We start from the raw sequence: 7,980 nt of genomic DNA on the forward strand, positions 1-7,980 counted from the left end.
CAATTAGTCGAAATTCAACCATTTCAAGAGGTAGTATATGATCAGGAACTGATGGTGCTGAAGGAAGAAGTCCAAGCTGCTCTGAAGGCATTGGCAAAAAACAAGGCTCTAGGAATTGATGGAATATCAATTGAGATGTTTCAACAAACAGATGCAGCGCTGGAGGTGCTCACTTGTCTATGCCAAGAAATATGGAAGGCAGTTTCCTGACCAACCGACTGGAAGAGATCCATATTTATGCCTATTCCCAAGAAAGGTAATCCAACCGAATGTGGGAATTATAGAACAATATCATTAATATCACATGCAAACAAAATTTTGCTGAAGATCATTCAAAAGCAGCTGCAGCAGTATATCGACAGGGAACTGCCAGAAATTCAGGCCAGTTTCAGAAGAGGACATGGAACCAGGGATATCATTGCTGATGTCAGAGAATATCAGAAAGATGTTTACCTGTGTTTTATTGACTATGCAAAGACATTCAACTGTGTGGATCATAACAAACTATGGATAACATTGCGAAGAATGGGAATTCCAGAACACTTAATTGTGCTCATGAGGAACCTTTACATAGATCAAGAGGCAGTTGATCGGACAGAACAAGGGAATACTGATTGGTTTAAAGTCAGGAAAGGTGTGCATCAGGGTTGTATTCTTTCACCATACCTATTTAATCTGTATGCTGAACAAATAATCCCAGAAGCTGGACTATATGAAGAAGAACAGGGCATCAGGATTGGAGGAAGACTCATTAACAACCTGCGCTATGCAGATAACACAACCTTGCTTGCTGAAAGTGAAGAGGACCTGAAGCACTTACTAATGAAGATCAAAGACCACAGCATTCCGTATGGATTGCACCTCAACTCAAAGAAAACAAAAATCCTCACAACTGGACCAATGAGCAACATCTTGATAAACAGAGAAAAGACTGAAGTTGTCAAGGATTTCCTTTTACTTGGACCCACAATCAATAGCCATGGAAGCAGCAGTCAAGAAATCAAAAGACACATTGCATTGGGTAAATCTGCTGCAAAGGACCTCTTTAAAGTGTTGAAGGGCAAAGACGTCACCTTGAAGACTAAGGTGCGCCTGACCCAAGCCATGGTATTTTCAATCGCATCATATGCATGTGAAAGCTGGACAAGGAAGAACAAAGAAGAACTGATGCCTTTGAATTGTGGTGTTGGCGAAGAATATTGACTATACCACCCACGGACTGCCAAAAGAACAAACAAATCTGTCTTGGAAGAAGTGCGACCAGAATGCTCCTTACAGGCAAGGATGGCAAAACTGCATCTTACGTACTCTGGACATGTTGTCAGGCGGGATCAGTTCCTGGAGAAGGACATAATGCTTGGCAGAGTACAAGGTCAGCGGAAAAGAGGAAGACCCTCAACGAGGTGGATTGATGCGGTGGCTGCAACAATGAGCTCAAGCATAACAACGATTGTAACGATGGCTCAGGAGCAGGCAGCATTTTGTTCTGTTGTGCATAGGGTTGCTATGAGTTGGAACCAACTCGACGACACCTAACAACAACAACAACATTGCTGATTACAAGTCACCTGTCAATCTAATTATCTTTCCTTTGTATGAATATGTCTCTGGCAGCTCTCAAGAACTTTGGTTGTCTTTGATATTCTGCAGTTTTATTATACTGATTTTTTTTTAGATATGAATTTGTTTTTATTTGTCCTATTTGTAGGGTGCTCCTTTAGTTTTAGGATTGAGGACTTTTTTCAATTCTGGAAAATCCTTTTTTTCTCTTTTAAAATTAGGTCTCTTATATTCACTTTTAAGAGTTCGGCTGCTAACCAAAAGGTGGACAGTTTAAATCCATCAGCTGCTCCTTGGAAACTCTATGAGGCAGTTCTATTCTGTCTGTGAGGTGGTTATGAGTCGGAATCAGCTTGATGGCAAGGGTTTTTTTTTTTTTTTTTTAGTTTTATATTCACTTTATTTTTTCTTTTTAGAATTCCTGTCAGACGTATATTAGATGCTGTCTCTACAGTCCGTGTTTCTTCTTCTCTTGTCTTTGTCTCTCTGTTCCATATTCCGGATCATTTCCTTAGGTCTTTGTTCCAACTGATTAATTCATTTCTTCATCTGTATACGGACTGTTGTTTAGCCAGTTAATTGATTTTTTAAAATTTCATGTTAAGATTTCCATTGTATTCTTTTCCTTTTTGAAAATCTGTACTTTTTAATGAAATACTGTCCTCTGCTTGCTTTATTTTTTCTATTTCGTCTTTACCTATTTAAACATCCTAAAGATAATTATTTTAGGGTCTCAGTTATCAGAGTGCCAATGTGTCCCTTTGTTGCATCTACTCACTCCCATTGCCAACAATTCACTTCCTTTCCTGGTCGGATCTTCATCTGGGAGCTCATTGTCAGCTGGCACTGATTTCATGGTCAGATCTTCATTGAGAGCTCACTCAAGGTCAGCTGGTACTAATTTCATGGTCAGATCTTCACCTGGGAGCTCATCATCAGCTGGCACTGATTTCATGGTCAGATCTTCATCTGGAAGCTCACCATCAGCTGGCACTGATTTCATGCTCAGATCTTTACCTGGGTGATAATTGTCAGCTGGCACTGATTTCATGGTTGGATCTTCACATGGGAGCTCATCGTCATCTGGCACTTATTTCATGGTCAGATCTTCATCTGAGAGCGCATGGTCAGCTGGTACTGATTTCATGGTCAGATCTTCATCTGGGAGCTCGTCAGCTGTCATTGATTTCATGGTCAGATCTTCACCTGGGAGCTCATCATCGGCTGGCACTGGTTTCATGTTCAGCTCTTCATCTGTGGACTCATCATCAGCTGGCATTGATTTCATGGACAGATCATCTGAGAGCTAGCTCATGGTCAGCTGGCACTGATTTCATGGTCAGATCTTCATCGGGTATCTCATCGTCAGTTGGCACTGATTTAATGGCCAGATCTTCACCTGGGAGCTCATCGTCAGCTGGCACTGATTTCATGGTCAGATCTTCATATGCGAGCTCATCGTCACCTTGCACTTATTTCATGGTCAGAACCTCTTCTGGAAGCTCATGGTCAGCTGGCACTGATTTCATGGTCAGATCTTCACCTGGGAGCTCATCATCAGCTGGCACTGATTTCATGGTCAGATTTTTATCTGGGAGCTCATCGTCAGCTGGCACTGATTTCATGGTCAGATCTTCATCTGGGAGCTCATCGTCAGCTGGCATCGATTTCATGATCAGCTCTTCATCTGTGTGCTCATCATTAGCTGGAACTGATTTCATGGTCTGATCTTCACCTGAGAGCTCATCCTCAACTTGCACATATTTCATGGCCAGATCTTCATCTGGGAGCTCATCGTCAGCTGGCACTGATTTCATGATCAGATCTTCATCTGGGAGCTAGCTCATGGTCAGCTGGGACTGATTTCAGATCTTCACCTGGGAGCTCATCGTCAGCTGACACTGATTTCTTGGTCAGAACTTCCTCTGGGAGCTCATTCTCTGCTGGCACTGATTTCATGGTCAGATCTTCATTGAGAACTCATCATCAGTTGGCACTTATTTCATGGTGAGCTCCTCATTTGTGGGCTCATCATCACCTGGCATTGATTTCATGGTCAGATCTCCACCTGGGAGCTCATCGTCAGCTGGCACTGATTTCATGGTCAGATACTCATCTGGGAGCTCATTATCAGTTGGCACTGATTTCATGGTTAGCTCTTCACCCGGGAGCTCATCGTCAGCTGGCACTGATTTCATGGTCAGATCTTCACCTGGGAACTCATCGTAATCTGGTACTGATATCATCGTCAGATCTTCACCTGGGAGCCCATGGTCAGCTGGCACAGATTTCACGGTCAGCTCTTTATCTGGGAGGTCATCATCAGCTGGTACTGATTTCAAGCTCAGATCTTCATCTGGGAGCTAGCTCATGGTCAGCTGGCACTCACTTCATGTTCAGCTCTTCATCTGTGGGCTCATCATCAGCTGGCATTGATTTCATGGTCAGCTCTTCATCTGTGGGCTCATCATCAGCTGGCACTGATTTCAAGGTCAGATCTTCATCTGGGACCTAGCTCATGGTTAGCTGGCACTGATTTAATGGTCAGATCTTCACCTGGGAGCTTATCATCAGCTGGCACTGATTTCATGGTCAGATATTCATCTGGGAACTCATCGTCAGCTGGCACTGATTGCATGTTCAGATCTTCACCTGGGAGCTCATCATCAGCTGGCACTGATTTCATGGTCAGATATTCATCTGGGAACTCATAGTCAGCTGGCACTGATTTCATGGTCAGATACTCATCTGGGAGCTCATTATCAGTTGGCACTCATTTCATGGTCAGCTCTTCACCCAGAAGCTCATCGTCAGCTGGCACTGATTTCATGGTCAGATCTTCACCTGGGAACTCATCGTCAGCTGGCACTGATTTCATGGTCAGATACTTATCTAGGAGCTCACTGTCAGTTTGCACTCATTTCATGGTCAGATCGTCACCTGGGAGCTCATTGTCACCTGGCACTGATTTCATGTTCAGATCTTCACCTGGGAGCTCATCGTCAGCTGGCACTGATTTCATGTTCAAATCTTCACCTGGGAGCTCATGGTCAGCTGGCACTGATTTTATGGTCAGATTTTCAGCTGGGAGCTCATCGTCAGCTGTCATTGATTTCATGGTCAGATCTTCACCTGGGAGCTCTTCATCAGCTGGCACTGATTTAATGGTCAGACCTTCATCTAGGAGCTCATGGTCAACTGACACTGATTTCATGGTCAGATCTTCACCTGGGAGCTCACCATCAGCTGGCACTCATTTGATGGTCAGATCTTCACCTGGGGGCTCATCATCAGCTGGCACTGATTTCATGGTCAGATCTTCACCTGGGAGCTCATCGTCAGCTGTCATTGATTTCATGGTCAGATCTTCACCTGGGGGCTCTTCATCAGCTGGCACTGATTTCATGGTCAGATGTTCATCTGTTGGCTCATCGTCAGCTGGCACTGATTTCATGGTCAGATCTTCATCTGGGAGCTCATCGTCAGCTGTCATTGATTTCATGGTCAGATCTTCACCTGGGGGCTCTTCATCAGCTGGCACTGATTTCATGGTCAGATCTTCACCTGGGAGCTCATCATCAGCTGGCACTGATTTCATGGTCAGATGTTTATCTGTCGGCTCATCATCAGCTGGCACTGATTTCTTGGTCAGATCTTCACCTGGGAGTTCATCGTCAGCTGGCAGTGATTTCATGGTCAGATGTTCATCTGTCGGCTCATCAGCGGCTGGCAGTGATTTCATGGTCAGATCTTCATCTGGGAGCTCATTTTCAGCTGGCAGTGATTTCATATCAGATCTTTACCTGGGAGCTCATCGTCAGTTGGTACTGATTTCATGGTCAGATCTTCACCTGGGAGCTCATCGTCAGCTGGCATTGATTTCCACGGGTGTCTTGGGTTCACTGACCAATGGCAACATCCCAGTTAGGCTATTTAATTTTGTCTCTTCTGGGGGCCATGAGTTTCATTCATTCTGCATCAGCTTTTATGTTGATTTCTTACCTAGGAGTTGAGAGATATGCTGGCAGTGTGAATTTGAATCTTCTCATTTGCACAGTGGTAGATTTGAACTTCTAGAGGTTACTTTTTTCTAACCTCAACCCTGGATATGCATCAAGCTTCCTTGCTGCTTCCCCCAGCAAGTGGGGACAGAGTTTTCTAGGTCCCTATGACTGCTGGCTTGGCATAGGTACCTCAGGTATAGTTCCCTGTATGAATAGGATGTGAGTCATTGACTACCAGGGCCTTCTCTGCATCAGAACCCCAAAACCACTTATATGGACTATACCTGCTTCTGGTAATACTCCAATAATACTCCAGTACTTTTTAAACTATGCTCCTGCCCACTTCTCTGATTTTGAGTTTGTGTTTTATTTCTGGGAATGGGTATTTCCCTCTTTACATTTTGAATTTGTTTATATATTCACATATCTTTTATATTCTTCTGTAATGTTTTATAAATTCTGAGTATAAATTACGGGGTGGTCTTTTCCGCCTTTTTTCCTCATATCGACCATGTTGAAATAAAAAATGCTCAAGAATTATAGGCTGAAGGTAGCAGAAAATCAACCTAAAATTGGCTTAAATAATAAGATCTTATTTTGTTACCTAATCAAAAGCAAAAACTAAGGTCATTTCAGATTTGGTTTACTGAGTTGCTCAACATTGTTACTGCTGTAGTTCAAATTCTTTCTGAGTCTCTTAGCTTTCTCCTCATGGTTATGAGGTGACTGCAGCAATTCCAGGCATTACACTCTCAATCTATATCCCGATGTAGGAAGAGAGGAAGAAGAGTGCATTTCTTCCTTAGGCCTCTCTTTCTAGGATCAAGAGGAAGAATTTCCAGAAGTCCTCGTAGACTTAGCCTCATATTTCATTGACTAGACTTGTGTCATATTGCCCACTCCCAAATCAATCAATGGGAAGGGAAATAGAATAACTACAAATGGCAAAGATCAGTTTAAACTCACCCTGGGGTTGGCACTGCATTCAGGCTTTTATGAAGCACAAGATTGCCAAATAACTGAATGATATCAGGGGTCTGTTACCTTGGAGAACAGAAAGTAGCTGTTGGGTAAGGGAACAATAGTGTTTGCTGGTTGGACCTTCCAGGTCATTCAGCGTAAGTCTTAGAAGAGACCTGGATGCCCATTCTCTGATCCCGTTTCTCCTCCATTTCTCATCCCTCGTCCAGCAGCCTTAGGGATTACGTTGTTTCTGGCTCAGTCCTGGAAGAGTGAAGGCAGATCCTGATGGTTGATGCTTCCTAACAGTGTGTGCAAAGCCCACACCTTTTAACATCCTCAGACTGTGCTGTCTACAGGATAAATCGAGGCTGTGCTCATCACTGTCGTGCTTTAAAAATTTGGTCTTTCAAATACCTGTCACAGTTTTTCTTCACCGGCCGCCTGAGCATCTGCCACCATGATGAATGACATAGTAACTATCCAGACCAGGAAGTTCATGACCAACCAACTACTCCAAATGGTCATTGATATCCTTCATCCTGGGAAGGCAACAGTAGCTAAGACAGAACATTGGGAAAAACTAGCCAAAATGTACAAGACCACACCAGATGTCATCTGGTTGGATTCAGAACCCATTTTGGTGGTAGAAAGACTACTGGCTTTGGCATGATTTATAATTTCTTGGATTATGCAAAGGAAAATGAACCTAAACACAGACTTGCAAGACATGGCCTGTATGAGAAGAAAAAGACCTCAAGGAAACAGCACAAGGAGCACAAGAACAGAATGAAGGAAGTCAGGGGGACCGCAAAGGCCAATGTTCATGCAGACAAAAAGTGAGCAGGAGATTGGGTAACAGAAGGAATAAAGATTCTGCACTGACTTGATCTGCAATATTGTGTGGATTTTTCACCAGAGGATTAATAAACTATAAAAACTTTTTTAAAAATCCCTCATAATTGAGGGGATGAGCATGCATGGGGGTCACTGGATGGGGACAATACAAGATCTCATGGCATAGAGGGATGCTATCCCTGAAAAGCAGTTACCTCGAGGTGGGCTGGCGTGAATGGAACCAGGTTTCCCCCTGCTGCAGACTGCAGTCCTGACTGGTGCAGGCAGCATGGCTTGTATTATGAGTAACGGGAATTCTCCCTCACAAGAAGGCTGTGTGGTGACTGGCGAAGACTCCAAGACATTGTGGGTTATGGGCCTTCAGACAATGTCCTTTGTAATGGTCCTCTCAGTTTCACTCAGTAGACAGGTCTGGGGTTATGGGGCAATGCCTTCTCAGACAAGCCCCTTGGGATGAGATCATTAGCATTTATCAAGACCTCACTTATTTCCCCACCCCCAAACACACCACCACACAAAAGACCTGTCTCCTCATTTATTTCCTTCTAGATTTCAGAGAACCATAAATCCAGAGCACAAGTCATAAGCCACAGGAAAA

The 7,980-nt window shown here is 43.7% G+C and overlaps 1 pseudogene; it reads left to right on the forward strand.

The window, feature by feature from the left end:
• Positions 1-6,987: 6,987 nt before the first annotated feature.
• Positions 6,988-7,382, forward strand: LOC100676605 (small ribosomal subunit protein eS24-like; annotated as a pseudogene).
• Positions 7,383-7,980: the final 598 nt, after the last annotated feature.

Source organism: Loxodonta africana, chromosome 22 (assembly GCF_030014295.1).
Source record: "Loxodonta africana isolate mLoxAfr1 chromosome 22, mLoxAfr1.hap2, whole genome shotgun sequence".
Lineage (NCBI taxonomy): Eukaryota > Metazoa > Chordata > Mammalia > Proboscidea > Elephantidae > Loxodonta > Loxodonta africana.